Source organism: Cupressus sempervirens, chromosome 7, assembly GCF_028749045.1.
Source record: "Cupressus sempervirens isolate cs-2001-9-10 chromosome 7, ASM2874904v1, whole genome shotgun sequence".
Classification (NCBI taxonomy): Eukaryota; Viridiplantae; Streptophyta; class Pinopsida; order Cupressales; family Cupressaceae; genus Cupressus; species Cupressus sempervirens.
This window is the reverse complement of record NC_143124.1, coordinates 275,698,547-275,715,309: the sequence shown is the minus strand read 5'-3', so window position 1 is coordinate 275,715,309 and position 16,763 is coordinate 275,698,547. Positions and strand designations below refer to the sequence as shown.

The window sequence follows — 16,763 nt, the reverse complement described above, 5'->3', positions numbered from 1 at the left end:
TCAGAATTATAAAAGTGGCAGGACCATGCATACCTTCCAGACCAATAAAACTATATAGATCATTCACTTTTTCCTATAAAATAGAAGTTTATTAATACCATCAAAACTGAATGCCTTATAACTATAATCTATATCCAAGTATAAACCAGATCCTTCTTTGATAAATTTCATCTTATGTGCCTAAAACAAAATATATAAAATGCGAGTAGTACTAATACTAGAAAATTTATAGCCGCGGATGCGAGAATAAAATATCATGAAGATTAGAAATGATTATAGAAAGAACAAATCTGGAAACTAAGAATCGGAAAACAGGCTTAATTGACTTTGAATATGTTAGAAAAATATTTAGAGAGAAATGGGGGACGAAGAAGTTCTGAAGATTATAGAATGTATCACTAGTAATTTTTGGTTATGGAATTAGATAGCATTTGTAATTTCTAGAAACTTCTAGTTGGCTGCATAAAATGGGAATTGGAATTTGGAAAAAAATACAATTTGGTGTTTGTTAGAAACAGTCAACTGTCATGCTGTTATAACCAAACAGCAAGTATGCCACACATTTCCTATTAAATTGGTAACAAGATAGGAATGTCCTCCATAAAACTAGGTCATTTAGCATTATCCACTTATCCTCTAGAATCATCTTCTATCAATGCCCTCATCTCATAGGCTCTCTATATATAGAGGCCATTGCATAGCTTTGTAGCAATCAGTTTGATGAATAAAATTTGCTTCTCTCTTAAGTGTTTATTTCTGATTTTTCCATTGCCAAGTATTTGTGTTTATTTCATATCTTAGTAAATCTTAGATCTTTTATTTTTATCATGGTATCAGAGCCTAATTTAGCTAGGTTCAGCTGGAGATTCATCTAGAAGTCCAGCTAGAAATATTGCTAGAAAGTTTTTTGTTGCAAGAAAATATATTGTTGGAAATGGTTTGTTTGCAGAGCTGATATATATATATATATATATGGAGTAATATTTGGTTGCAGGACTGTTATGTTGCTAGAGTATTGCTAGATTTGTTTGAAGGCTGATTTCTTTTGCTAACATGGGTTCTTCAAATGAAGTTTTGCCTATCTTTGATGGAAGTGGTTTTACAGATCGAGAGATTGCAGTCAAGAATGCTCTAAGAGAGAAAGTTTTATGAAGGTCGGTAAATAAAAAAATTGGGAAACCTCAACAAACTAATAGAGAAAAGGAGTTGTGGAAATGCAAGTTGGAGCAAGCTAGAGGTATTATTGGTAAAGCTTTGAGCCCCAATCTAAATAAAAGATTTGTTGATATTGTTAACCCAATAGAGTTGTGGGAGACTTTAGAGAAAGATTATAAAGATGCAGACATTGCTAGCATGTTTAGTATAGAAGAAAAATTGATAAATTTAGATCCATCTGATTTTGGAAAAATGTCTGATTATTTCAATGAAGTTACCTTTTTAAATGCTCAGCTAAAAAAATAGATGCTGAATATGCAAAAAAAAGATTTTTAGTTGATTGCAATGGTTGAAAGTAAGCTTCCCTAGCCATATAAAGTCTTTAAGGAATCAAGGAAAAGAGTTCTTCAACTAAATCCCAATACCCCCCAGCAAACTTTTGACCATTTTTGCAAATCTGTTTTAAATGAAGAAGTTCAATTTATTAAAGAAGGGCATATTAAGAAGAATCATGCATATAAAGCCAAAAGTAAATTTTTTAGAAATGATGGAAAAAAGAATTGGAAAATAAATAATAAATTTCGAAATCATGAAGCTTCTAATCATTTTTCTAGAAATGATGGTGCAGAAAAGCAAGCTGGAAGAAAGCCCTTTATTTTCAGGTATTGTGGAGGTGAAAATCACATGAAAAAGTTTTTTTTGAAGAAGAGGGACAATGAAAGGTAGCAATATAAGCCCAAGCAAGAAAGGTTTAAGGATGGAAAGAAGGATAATCATAGTTTTGTAGCTATCTCTTTAAAAAGGCAAGAGAAATCAAATGAGGAGGTAATTGCTACACCCAAAGGTAAATCTAGTGTTAAGGGGGGATACTTTGCTTCAGATTTTAATAAAGAATGGATTTTAGATTCGGGGGCATCATCTCACATGACTAGGGATAGATCTTTATTTATTGATTTTTATGAAGGGAAGGATTCAGATCAAGAAATTTCTATTGGCAATAAAATGAAACTTCCAGTTTTAGGAACAAGAACTGTTAATGTAACACATGGATCTTTGAAAAATGTTTTATTGGTTAAAGGATTGGGGGTGAATTTTATTTCAGTACAAAAAATAGTTCAAGCTGAATATGAGTTTGTTGTCAATGCTGATCAAGTTATTGTTAGAGATAGAAAAGACCCAAGCAATATAATTGCTATTGGTAGAGTTGATCATGAAGAGAATCTATTTAAATTTGTGAGATTTTTTGATGATAAATATACACTCTCTCATGCTTTTATTGCTTAGACTGATAATATGTCACAACTTTGGCATGCTAGACTTGGACATTTAAATTATAAAAAATTACAAGATATATTTAGAATGGATATGGTTAGAGGATTAACAAAAATTTCAGCTTGTGAAGGTGTGTGTGAAGGTTGTGTGTTAGGGAAACATCATCGAGATCTTTTTGATTCAGGTAAAGCATGGAGAGCTAATCATCCATTGCAACCTATTCATAGTGATTTATGTGAACCAGGATATCCTTCACTTTTAGGTGCCAGGTACCTTCTCACTTTTATTGATGATTACAGTAGGAGGGTATGGATTTATTTTCTTGAAAGGAAAAAAAAATTGTTTGAAGTGTTTCAAAAGTTTAAGGCATTAGTTGAAAATCAAAGTGGCAAAACAATTAAATGTTTAAGGACGGATAATGGGGGTGAATATTGCAATTATGCATTTTAGTCATTTTGTGTGAAAATTATGATATTAAGGTACAAAGAACAGTTCCTTATACTCCTCAACAAAATGGGGTGGCTGAACGAATGAATAGAACTCTTTTAGAAATGGCTCATTGTATGTTGCATTTTAAAAGTCTGCATAATAAATTTTGGGGTTTGGCTATTTCTTGTGCTACACATATTATAAATAGAATCCCCACCAAAGCTCTCACAAATATCACCCCTGAAGAAGCATGGAATGGTAAGAAACCTCACATTGGATATTTTAAAGTATTTGGGTGTATTGCTTGGGCACACATTCCTGATGCACAAAAGGAAAAGTTACAACCAAAGAGTCATAAGTGTTTGTTTATGAGTTATAGTGAAGAATCAAAGGCTTATAGGTTATATGATTTGACAACAAACAAGGTCTTTATTAGTAGAGATGTGAAGTTTGATGAGCATTCACAACTTACAACCACTCCTTCTCACTCTACAACAACAAATGCTTCTCATTTTCCAGATATTTTAGGAGGAAATGGAGACTACATTGATGAGGATGAGTTGTGCACTTCTACAAATGATGAAAATACTAGTGAAAACAACACAACTAATGCTTGTAATCAGACATTTTCTGCAGGTAGTAATGATAAAGAAGATAACCTTTCAGCTAGGCAAAAGACAAGAAGTGTTGAAAAAATATATAGGCAAGGCTCAAAGATCCAAGGGAGGAATGGTAGTGCTCTCATGGCCAAAGTATTACAAGTAAATGACCCAAGATCATATGAGGAAGCTAGAGGGAAGAAAGAATGGGAGCAAGCTATGGAAGAAGAATATGATGCTTTGGTGAAAAATAAAACTTGGGAACTTGTGCCACTTCCCAAAGGTAAGAATTTCATTGGTTGTAAATGGGTTTATAAAAAAAAATTAAATAGATGGTGCTATAGAAAAATTTTAAGCTAGATTGGTTGCTAAGGGATTTAATCAAAAAGAGGGTGTTGATTATGAAGAAACTTTAGCTCCTGTCATTAAAATGAATATAGTTGGAATTATTCTTTCTTTGGCTGCAAGTCTTGGGTGGCATATTCATCAAATGGATGTAAAAAATGCTTTCTTAAATTGATATTTATATGAAGAAATATATATGGATCAGCCACCAGGATTTGTAGATCAGCAACATCCTAATCTTGTTTGCAGATTAAAGAAGTCACTTTATGGGCTTAAACAAGCACCAAGAGCATGGAATGAGAAGATTGACAGGTATTTTCAGCTTCATGGGTTTCAAAAATGCAAATCAGATCCAAATCTTTATGTGAAGAGAGTGCAAAATGAAATTATTCTTGTTGTAATTTATGTGGATGATTTACTCATAGCTGGACCAAATATTGGGTTAATTAGTGATTTGAAATCAGATCTTAAAGGGGCATTTCATATGATTGATTTGGGTGAACTGAATTATTTTCTTGGCTTGCAAATTAGTAGACTTCATGATGGGTTATTTATCTCTCAATCAAAATATGCTTTGGATCTTTTAGAAAAATTTAACATACTTGAATGTAAGCCAACCCCTACTCCTTTTCAATCTGGAATTAAGCTAACTAAAGAATGCATTTCCAAGAAGGTGGATGCTACTTTATATAGATAGCTTGTTGGTAGCTTGGTTTATCTAACATAGTCTAGACCAGACATTTGTTTTGCTATCAATTTGGTATCTAGATTTATGCAGGAACCAAAAGAAACTCATTGGTTGGCTGCCAAAAGGATTTTATGCTACACTTGTGGAACCATTTACTATGGCATACATTATAGTTACAATTCCTCAATTTCTTTGACTGGCTTCATAGATTCAGACTGGGGAGGTGACATAGATGATAGACAATCTATTGCTGGTTATATTTTTCAACTCAGGTTAGGTCCAATTACATGGAGCAGCAAAAAACAAACTACTACATCATTGTCCTCATGTGAAGCAGAATATAGAGCAGCAAAAGAAGCTGGAAAGGAAGCAATTTGGATTCGCAACCTTTTATTTGTGCTTGGTTTTGCACAAAGTTCAACTACTCCTTTGTATTGTGATAATCAAAGTGCTATCCAACTTGCAAATAATCCTGTTTTTCATGCTAAAACAAAACACATCGAAATTGATGTTCACTATATTCGAGATCTTGTTCAAGCAAATTTTGTTCATCTCCAATTTTGTCCAAGTGAAGACCAAGCCGCAGATATATTTACTAAGAGTATGCTTGAGGCCAAATTTTTGAAACTACGAGGCATGCTAGGCATGGTTGAGGTGAACATTAAGGGGGGATAGTCATATAATGTTTCCCTCTCTCTTTTGATGTTGTAAATAGGTCTAACAAGGCTTAATGCTGGGACCTATCCTATCTAAAAAAATTATTGTAATTTCTCCCACACATTATCATTAGTGGTAGAAATTAAGGGGGGATGTTAGAAATAATCAATAATCATGCTGTTATAACCAAATAGCAAGTATGCCACACATTTCCTATTAAATTGGTAACAAGATAGGAATGTCCTCCATGAAATTAGGTCATTTAGCATTATCCACTTATTCTCTAGAATCATCTTCTATCAATGCCCTCATCTCATAGGCTCTCTATATATAGAGGTCATTGCATAGCTTTGTAGTAATCAGTTTGATGAATAAAATTTGCTTCTCTCTTAAGTGTTTATTTCTGATTTTTCCATTGCCAAGTATTTGTGTTTATTTCAGATCTTAGTAAATCTTAGATCTTTTATTTTTATCAATTTCTTTATTTATCTTCAAATTTAGGATTTGATCTTCCATCTAAATAGGTAGAATTGATCCAATTCCCATTTTAATTCCTATTTGGCAAAAACTTAGATTACACATGAATCGAAAAACTTTTGAGATCCAATTTTTTTTAAAATGCAAAATCCAAAAGCATTCAAAAGACATGAGATTTGGAGTGATATCTCATGAACAGCCATGATTGGAGGCTATGCGATGCATGGTCCATCAGGGAATCCCTCAAACTCTTTGAAGAAATGAAACAATCTGGCATCAATCTGGATCATATCACCTTTGTTTCAGTTTTTGTCTGCATGCAGATGTTCAGGTTTAGTATAAGAAGGTTATCAGTATTTCAACCAAATACAAAAACATTATGGTATCTAACCTATTATGGACCATTATAACTGTATGGTTGATCTTTTTGGTCGAGCTAGAAATTTGGAAAAAGCAAAAGACTTTATTAACAGAAGGCCAATAAAACCTAATGCTAGTGTTTAGAGTTGTCTGCTTGGTGCCTGCAGAGTACATAATAATATAGGGGTAGTTGAACATGTTGCACGAGATCTTTTATCTTTTTTTGTAAGATCCAAGAAATGATGCACTGGGTTATTGAATGACATTGAAATTATAAGAAACCTGATGAGACACAGAGGAATTTAAAAATACAAATGTTTGTGCTTTCTTCACTGGAAATATATTAGATCAATAAGTATAATACATGATTTATACCTAGTATGAAAGTTGTGTGCTATCATAAAATGAAACTCTCTGAAGATAGGGAGGCACTAAACCAGATTTCAAAGGGAATATTGGTTCCTTAGCACCTGCCAGATTTTGGGGTTTGAATCAAATATATTCCAAATAACAAATATTTTTGGATTTTTATCAAATCGGTTTCAAATGAAATTTTGTAAATGGTAATCTAGATTTCAAATTATAGAATTCCAAATCCAAAATTCTAAATTCTAATTCTTAAATAATATTCCAACAACCAAATATACCCTTACCATACCAATACCCTAACTGCGTAAGAAAAATAAACTTATAAATTTGCACAAATAACACAATAATTTGAAGCTCGAGAGCTGTAGTCCTTACTGAGATATAGACCCTTATCTTACAAATACCCTAACTACATAAGAAAAATAAACTTATAAATTTGCACAAATAACACAGTAATATAGACACTTGAAGATTGAGAGCTATAGTCCTTGCCTTATCTTGGCATATCAGTAAAGCCCAAATCTGGAGGAACAGAGAAATCTGACAACTAAGAAGAAAAACCTTGTTTGAGAGAAGAATATATGGCTTTAGGCATCGCGCTGGGTAGTTGAGGCATAGACCCTTCAGAGTTCAAGACCTAGAGAACATACCTTATTTTGGGTGTTGAAAGCAGATCAGGATGAGAACACCATAATCCTATCACCATCAATTTTTCTAATTCTGCTCTGTCAAATATTCTAAGTAAATTTTTGTCTGGGGCATTGATCAACCTGCCTTCACGATACAACTCCCAAACCCATTCCACAAGCTATATTTTAGGGCTCTTCAGGCTATCATCTAACACCGGCCTTCCATAGGCTATCTCCAATGCAACTGCGCCAAAATTGAACACTTCTAACTTTGTGTTAGATATTCTTGTAACGGCACATTCGGGTGCCAGGTACCCAAATGTGCCCACCATTTTTGTGGTTCAAAGTGTGAGAAATATAAATCAAAATTAAATTCAAACTCACAACCTAACCCAAAAATCTGCTCGAAAAAAATATTACCGAGTGACGATTTTTGCTCTGTAGCCAAAGAAACCAAGTGGCAAGAGAGTTTACCGAGTTAGCTCAGTAAATGAAGAGTAACTCGGTAGATGAAGAAACAACTCAGTAAATGAAGAACTCAGTAGACACTGGATACCGAGTGAGCTCAGTAGTGTGTATGCCGAGTGAACTCGGTAACCACAGGAAGGTGGAGCTCGGTAGAAGAGCAACTTGGTAGCCACAAGAGAGTGGAACTCGGTAGAAGAAGGCACCGAGTGAACTCGGTAGCCACTGTAGAGAATGACTTCTACAAAAGACAATACCAAGTGCAGACTTATGACATGAATATTTCCACCATTAAAACCAAAGACCCAAAGCTTGAAATATTCAACAAAAAACTTCACAAATGCTAAGAGACAATGGATTCACGTATGCCTACTAGCTTTCTATTCAACTTAGATTCAAACTATTACAAAATCTAAGAGTATTTGGCTTCAACCAGAAAACCCTAAACTGGTAAAGCTTGAACAATTTCAATACTCAGAAACTTTAAACTTGTAGCTCTAATGGCTGCAAATAGTAACGTCTAGAGCAATCACTGCTTCAAACAGACGAATGAAACAATAAAACATTCAACTTACAGAATGATTAGAGAAAAAACATGTGCAACTATAGGCACGAAATAAACTTCCTTTTCTTTGCACTCTGATGTCTGGATCTACTGATCACTTCTCTCTTCTTCCTTCTCTGCAACTTCTAATCTGCTCTTCTTCTCATTGGTCGAATGAATCTGATCATTCCTTTTGTTATATTTGCAAAATGTTTTCCCCCATTTCTGAATTTGAGAACTCACCCACCGCATTTATGTTTCTATCTGTTCTGTTAGTCATCAGGTGGGAGGTGGGCATTTGGCTCTAGGGAGAAACGACCATCTACAATTAATATTCCAACACAAAGCCAATGGTCATGCTTCACCAAGCTTGCTAATCCAAAGTCCCCCAGCTTCGCATAGAATTGTGAATCGAGTAAAATATTGCCAGATTTAATGTCTCTGTGCACTACACATTTATCCCCTGACTCATGCAGATAAAGCAATGCACTGGCTATGTCAGTGGTGATTCTATATCTTTGGCTCCACTTTAATTCTCCTCTCCTTTCTCCAAATAGAAGATCGTCCAGACTCCCATTCGCCATGTATTCATAGACCAACAGCAGCTGACCCTTCTCGTGGCACCATCCCAACAGCTGAACCAAATTTCGATGCCTCAAGCGAGTAATTGTGCTTATTTCGGCAATGTATTCCTTTTTCCCTTGCTTTGATCCTACAGTCAAGCGCTTCACTGCAACTATTTCATTTGATTGTACTAAAATGCATTTGTACACATCACCGAACGCTCCTCGCCCGAGCCTTTTGTCCTCGCTGAGTTCCGAGTATGTAAATTTCTGGGAAACATGTCCCAGTTCTATATCCATATCGGACTGCTGATCTTCCTCTTCAATGCCCTCGGCTGACTCTCTGTTTCGTCTGATATAACAATAGCAGGCGAAGGAAACAAAAAGCGCTGCAACCGAAATGGCAAAGCTTACTGTTATAACCACTATCCACGATTTTTTCTTCTTTTCAAAGGAACGGGAAGTAACACAAGTGAAGTTCCAAGAAATAATTCGATGAACCTCACTTGAGCCAATGGATGCAGCTGAAAACTCCACGAAAACATCTGGAGGAAGATATTTTGTCAAATTTATCTTATAAGAGAAGTTGCCAGATACTTTGCCCTCTGATCCAGCAGACACGGTCAACATACTTGCTTGGCCACAGTATTCTATCCTAGCGTCCCATATCTTACCATTACTCAATGTTTGAGGTAGAGGAACAGAGAACTCAGACGTTATATTGTTTACATCAATTCCAATGTGATTGCTATAATTATCCCAAGAACTTTTATAGGTGTCAAACTCAACAGCTACAAGATGATTAGTAGAATTACCATTGTTTTTGGGATTGAAGAGGCCGAGCCATCCACCATCAGTTCTGTACCCTATGTGGTAACCAGTTTCTGGAGACGCCATGAAAAAAGCAAGTCCATCGCCCCCATAATCATCCGATTCATAACTAGTCCAGTTGATTCGGAATTGAAAATGAGTAGAGAAGTTGGAATTGCCAAGAGGAATTGTACTCTCGTAAGCTACTCTGCCTGCACTTTCGCCGCTCATACCGTCACTACTGTCTGTAAGTTGGATTTCTTTTTTTTTCGTAACAACAGCATCACCGTCTAGCTGAACATGGTTTCGGCCATCTAGTTCGAAGCTGATAGATGACACATTTTCTGCTTCTGTAATGGAGATGTGTAATGTAAGACACTGTGATACCATATAGATGGCAATTACTATTGCGATACCCAAAGCCATTGAACACTACTTTGGAATACTCCACTGGTTTTATCAAACTTCTTCAGGTCTCTGTAGATTTGTGATGGAATTTCTCATTTAGCATTGATGAACAATTGATATTATATTTTCCGTGCAAGCATTATATGTTAAACACAATCGAAAAGGCTGCCTCCTATGCAATAATTCCACATGGGCCATGACTACCAAGGGAGTGCTTTATCGAAACATTTTCCAAGTCCGAGCGGAAAATCTCGAGAAACAATTAGATAAATGGTCGATCTAAATTGTACAACTAATGATAAAATCATACTGATTATTATTGTCCCAAAAGGACTATTTTAACAGCGTAGAATGGGATGGTTGAATTGTCCTTTTAATATATACAAAAGTAGCTTTATTATTATTGTCCCACGAGGAGGATGAAAACAGCGTAAAATGCGATTGAATTGTCATTTCAATATATAATAGATGAAACAAAAGTTAAGAAAAAATTGTGTCCTCATGAAATGCTGGTAAGAAGTTGTTGGCCCAGTTATTTGTAGAGCTTGGCCTAATACGCTTAAAAGAGTAGATAGGCCTACGCCATGCATATGTACGATGTTCTTATAAGAAAAAATGAATATAAGATAAAGTGATTAAAATTAATAAATACATTTTAATATTTTTTTATCTTATTAACTTTGATCAACAAGTATATAAATTGTTGAATATTCTCTTTTTAAAGAATTTGTTTAGACTAGTCATCTTCAAAGTATTTTTGAACTACTTCAGTATATCGTGGTATGTTGTACACACTATGTCGAAGTATAAGTCAGTTCAGCCATGCTTTACTACAAAAGACACAATTTCATCCGTCCATCTTCTTTTTTTTTTCTTTAAGGGTATCTAATCTAAGGTGATGAGCATTAGTCTTCAACTATGATATTAAAAATTTAACATTTATTTTTATTGCAGCCCTCAATTAGGCATTCTCATCATGCTTCAATGTGGGGTTGAATTCTTTGACATAATATTATTTTTTTCCCTCGACAACTTTTGGATCTGAATCTTTTCTAAACTTCCGATCATGGAACTCAGAATAAAATGACAAAAGGAACAAAACCCAAAAATCTCCCTAGAACCTGAGACTAAAGGATTAGGTTGACTTGAAAGAACTTCCTATAACTAGGTTGACATAGTCTGTGACTCCGAAACTAATGACTCAAGAAAGCTTGTAAACTATAGGTTCTAGATATGTAATCATTTTTCACTCCCAACCTGCACATCAACACATAAAAGAAAGGTTTGGGGGTTGAGGTTTGATGAGGGCTTGCCTTGGTCAAGCCCTAGGCTAAGGAATTAATCATAATTAAGAAATATAAGTGTAAATGAAATACTTGCATATAGTAGATCTCAATAATATCAAGTGAAAGAAACAATTACCTCAGTGGATGCAATCATCTTTGATATGTGATCAAGTATGTAAGTGTAATAACATTGACTCAAAGATATCATAAGTAATCAAAGAAGTCAAAATCTCATGTATGAAAATGTATGTGACCTTCCATGGATGAATGATGGAAGAACTTGAATGAATAGGAATGATGGATCTTGTCCTTAGAGCCAAACTCCACTACCACCTTGAAGGAAGAAGCTTGATGCAAGAAGGAGATGCATGGACTTGAATGGTTGAAAATAGTTGCTTAATGAATGCCTTGAATTCTTGCTTGTGGAGACGAGATAATTTGAGAGTGACATATGAAGATGAAGCCTCCAAACCTCCTTTTATACAAGTTTTTGGGTGGGAAAACAACGCAAGCCAACTGGGGGAGTAAGTAAAATAATTGGTAAACTCGAGAACTTTCAAGCCATGAACTCCATAATCACCAGCGACTAGGTCAACCTGGGTTGACCTAGTCCAAGTTCACATAGTCTAGGTTGACCTAGTCCTAGTGGATAGGTCAGATAGGGCACATAAAACTCCAGAATGTGGAGAAGATGAAACTAGAAGATAATGGACACAATGGGAGATATGGTCAAAAGGGTATCAATATAGTACCTAGAAGACCATGTAAAAAAGCAAGAGATGATGAAGGATCATGAAATGGAAGAAGACAGGATAAAACAAGTCTAAAACCACACTAAGGATGGCTAAAATATCTCAAAATGGACTACATCCATTTTAAGACAGTACACTACATTCTATATTTTCTTTTATATTTTTCATCATTTTATTATTAATTTTAATTCAATTTAAATGAGTCTAAATTATGATTGACTCATATTTTGATTGAATGAAAATAATATCTGAGAAAGTAACAAAAAAACTGAGAATCTCATAATAAATACATTTTATATATTTCTAAAGTTTATTGTGCACAAATATTCAAATATGAAAAAAATTCAATTTACTTCTATTTTCTCATGAGCAATAAATCACCATCTTCAAATATGAACCTAATTATTTGAGCAAAGAGGGCATTACATTATTTTAGAAAATACTTTGTCTTTGTTATACAAGCATGTTCATATATCCTCTCAAATGAAGATAATACATTTGAAAAAATAATTTTCAGCTCCTTGTTCATTGGTTGAAATATTTTTTCTATTAAAATTAATAGAAAAAGGTTATAAACCCCACCAAAACAAAAATAACCAAAAAGAGAAATGAGGAAGTCTATGAAAATTAGCCATCTAAAATAAAAGTTATGCAAACTATAGAATAAGATCTTGGTATATTTATTAGCATGGTTATCAAAGCATATTAATTATTTTTAGTTGAAGTGGAAATATTAGTCTCCCTATACAGGTGGGGACCAACAAGAGTTCTAGTCCGGATGGAGTCCTTGCCTTTTATCTGAAATGGAAGATAGATTTGTTCAACAATCAAAGCATAGTGACTTGGAAGCAGAAACACGAATTATCATATATCTCTTAGCAATATTCTTCCCATTTTATGATGTGAGATGAAATCATTGATCATGATTTAATTTGTCTTTTAAATGAGAATGATAATTGACCAAGTACCTTGCACTATGATCTTACTCTATGCTCTTAGATTTTTTATATATATCTAGTTGTATGAACACATATGTTGATTTATCACTTATTATGTGGATAGGATATCATTTCATGAAAGAAACCTAGAACTAAGAAAAGGCTTGTGCACAAATATAAACCTATTTAATGGAAGGTTCTTTATACAACAAGGTAATAACATATGAGTTATTTATAACAACAAATTATATAAATCAAATTAAAGGTATCTTATTAAATTTTAATAAATAAAAATACAAAATTAGAAAAAAAAAAATTGTTATTACAAAATTACAACTATTATTAGTTTATGATAAAATTTAATTTAAATAAATTACGATAAAGAAAATTTAATTTAAAATATTATAGAAAGAAAATTTAATTTAAAATATTATAGAAATAAAAGTAAAATAATAGTATTAAAAAAGACATACATATGTGTATCTCTCTGTGTGTGTGTGTGTGTGTTTACACACACACACACACACACACACACACACACACACATAGATATATATATGTATACACATATAAATATACATATGTACACACACACACACACACACACACACACACACACACACACACACACACACATATATATATATGTATACATATGTATACATATCACATATATACATATCTATACATATGTATAATATGTATATACATATGTATAGATATGTATATACATATGTATATATATGTATACATATACATATATATACATATGTGTATATATACACATATGTATGTATATATATCTGTGTGTGTGTGTGTATGTATATATATGTGTATGTAGATGTGTATGTAGATATGTATGTATATATGTATATACATATATACATATATACATACATATCTACATAGACATCTACATACACATATATATAAACATATATATGTGTGTGTACATATATACATATAGATATATGTACACATAGACATATGTACATACACACACACACACACACACACATGTGTGTGTGTGTGTGTACATATATGTGTGTGTGTGTGTGTGTATACATATATATATGTATATGTATATATGTATATGTTCATGTATATATATATATACAAATGAACGCGCACACACACATGCACGTACATGCACACACACATATTGTCACGGACATTCGAGGATGCCTATGTAGTAGTGGCTATCTTGTGTGGAAATGTATGCAAGGCTACCTTACAAAAGGGATACCAAACTATGAAACCTTTTATATGCCAATGTGGCATTCTAAAACAATCAGATCTATTAGCTCCCAAATATATATGAATGGATTAAGTAATGGAATGTATGCAAAATGGTGCCAAAATAATGAACAAAGACCAACTATATAGGGTGGGGTGTCATGCCCAAAAACACGAGGGAAAAAACACACAATTTTTTTTTCTCAAGAACGATAATTAAGTTCACTAAGGTTTAAGAGTCTGATTTCTTTAGTGAAGAAAAAGGTTTACTACATTACATCTTAAATTTATAATCATGAGAAGGAAGCGTCGTTAAAGTTTAATACTCGTTATTAAATTGGTGTCAACCCTTGATTTCGTTATTACATTAATTTTACAATGTTATATTTAAATTTATTGAATAACGATTTAAATAATCACCAAACTAACTATTTTGAAATATTTGAACTCAAAAGAACCTCTAATTAAAATAATATTACATCCTCCGATAAACTTTAATTAACATTTCAAAATTATATAAATCTATAATATAATGGAATCAAAAATATTCCCAAATTATAACACCAAATTAATTAACTAAATATGATGATACCATAAAACCAAACAAACTATCACAGTCTACCACTCTAACATTAAAATTGATAGAATTGTTAATATCACTAAATAACTTATATTTACAACATATAATTAACTTTTAACTAATACTCAAACACATATTTAAACTAACACTAACTAACACTAACACCTAATCATTTTAGAGAAAACATTATTACTAACACTACTAACTAATCTAAACTAAATTTATACTAACTTAATCTATATTGACAATATCTAAAATAACTAATTAATGAAACAATTATAATTAACATATACTAATATTTGAAAAAAAATTAATCACAACACTAATAACATAGAGCTTAACTAACATCTATTCTACTAAACAATATTAACTAAATACTAACATTACTTAGTTCTAAAACTAATCAATATACTTTCAAACACCTAAACTACCAAGTTGCTAATTAAACATTCTAACAAAATTAATAACCACTAATATATATTTAAAATACCTTCCCCAATGAAAAGAGAAAACAACAATCTAATTATCATTAACTACAAACTAACCTAGTTTCAAGCATACCCCCAACCTAACTCCCTACACTCCCTTGGCCACTTGGCCACTAGGCTCTCCCTCTCTGCCCCACGCCCCAAGGAGATCTTGGCAGATCTTAAATAGCCTGGCATTGTCCCAAGTCTACCAAGTGCAAGCTTTGTCTTCCCTTCCTATAATAAGAGGATCTCCCAAGGGTAAGCGCCAAAATGGAGGAATGTGAGAGTAAAAGGTGGGGTAAAAATAATTGCTAATCCTTCTTTTGATTTGACTAGCCTGCACTGCGAGTACAAAGGACAAGAATGTGCAATTTTTCATTTGCCTGGTCCCTCTAATGTGCAGGAAAGCCCCATGATGAATGCAATAGGGACTGAGGATTTGGGGAGTGCATTGAAAGGGTGGAGAAGAGAGTTTTCTTTTAAAAGAAAAAACTTATGTGCTTGCATGGAGTCGATTGTCCATCCAAACTACTCCCCTGCCCACCCACGTATTCCAAGCGAGAACTAAGGGGGAGGTTACAGACCATGTCACATTAATTTCGCGGTCTGTGGAATAGTGAGTGGGGTTAGAGGGTTAAAGACTTGGGATAGAGGATGTGTAATCAATGTATAAATTTTTTAAGGTGAGATATAGGATAGAGATGTATATATGTTTTTGTTGCATTATTTATTTGTCTTTACATCAAAACTATTCATTTTTATATTTAAAGGATTTGATAAATAGTTTTTTTTTTAAAGGAATCAATATGGAATATGCTCTATTTCTTAATGAATTAAATTTTTGTCTCTCATACAAATTCCAGAGAGAAAAATGCTCCTGGGTGTGTACATTTTTTTTTTTTGAGTGTAGAATATTTTCTAACATGTATAATTTCTCCAAGGCATATTTTTGTGTCTTAAGGATTTTTATACAAGGAGGTTTATATCTTCTTCCTCTTAAAATTGAATTCACTAATTATTTTGTTAACAAGAGGGTTGAATGGATTTTATTTATCAACTATGTGAGGTTTGTTTTATCTCCCAATATGCATGAGTCAAATTGAAGTATTTCAACATAACAAAAATTCTTCCTTAACATAATGGAAATCTGAAAATTGCATAGTTCGAAAACATCAACATTTGAGCTATTCCTCCACACACATTTACATGAATTAAAATAACACATGATACAATACAAGGAGTTTTCTTTTTTCAATCATTTCTCTCTATTAATTAACCTGGTTGAAGGCTCCATCGGGAAAGAACTAGTAAGAAAACCCGACATCTTTACCAAATACATCAAAATTTAAATACTTTTTTACATAATGTTACAATTCAATTGAATTCTCCTCTAAGTCTTTCACAAGAGGTCCTTTTTCAATATCTTCAATGCATAAAGGGAATCATGGGAAAGACAAGAACCAACATGGGGGTAAAACAACATAATATGATGAACAATTCGAGCATGCGTACCCAACCCGATTTTGCACAATAGGTTCAAAATTGAACTAAAATAGGGAGGAGGTGGATTTTCTCAATAAGAGATGTCAATCACCATACCATAACATAGCCCTTTCAAGGCTAAAATTCAAGAACTTATGTTCTACAAATGTCCTTTCGAGGCCAATGCAACAAGGATTTTCATTCCTTCCCTTCTACAAGAATTCAAAATTTCATACAAGGTATGTGATG

At 33.2% G+C, this 16,763-nt stretch overlaps 1 pseudogene; it reads right to left on the bottom strand.

The window, feature by feature from the left end:
- Positions 1-6,637: 6,637 nt before the first annotated feature.
- LOC149546485 (L-type lectin-domain containing receptor kinase IX.1-like) lies at positions 6,638-9,990 on the bottom strand (annotated as a pseudogene).
- Positions 9,991-16,763: the final 6,773 nt, after the last annotated feature.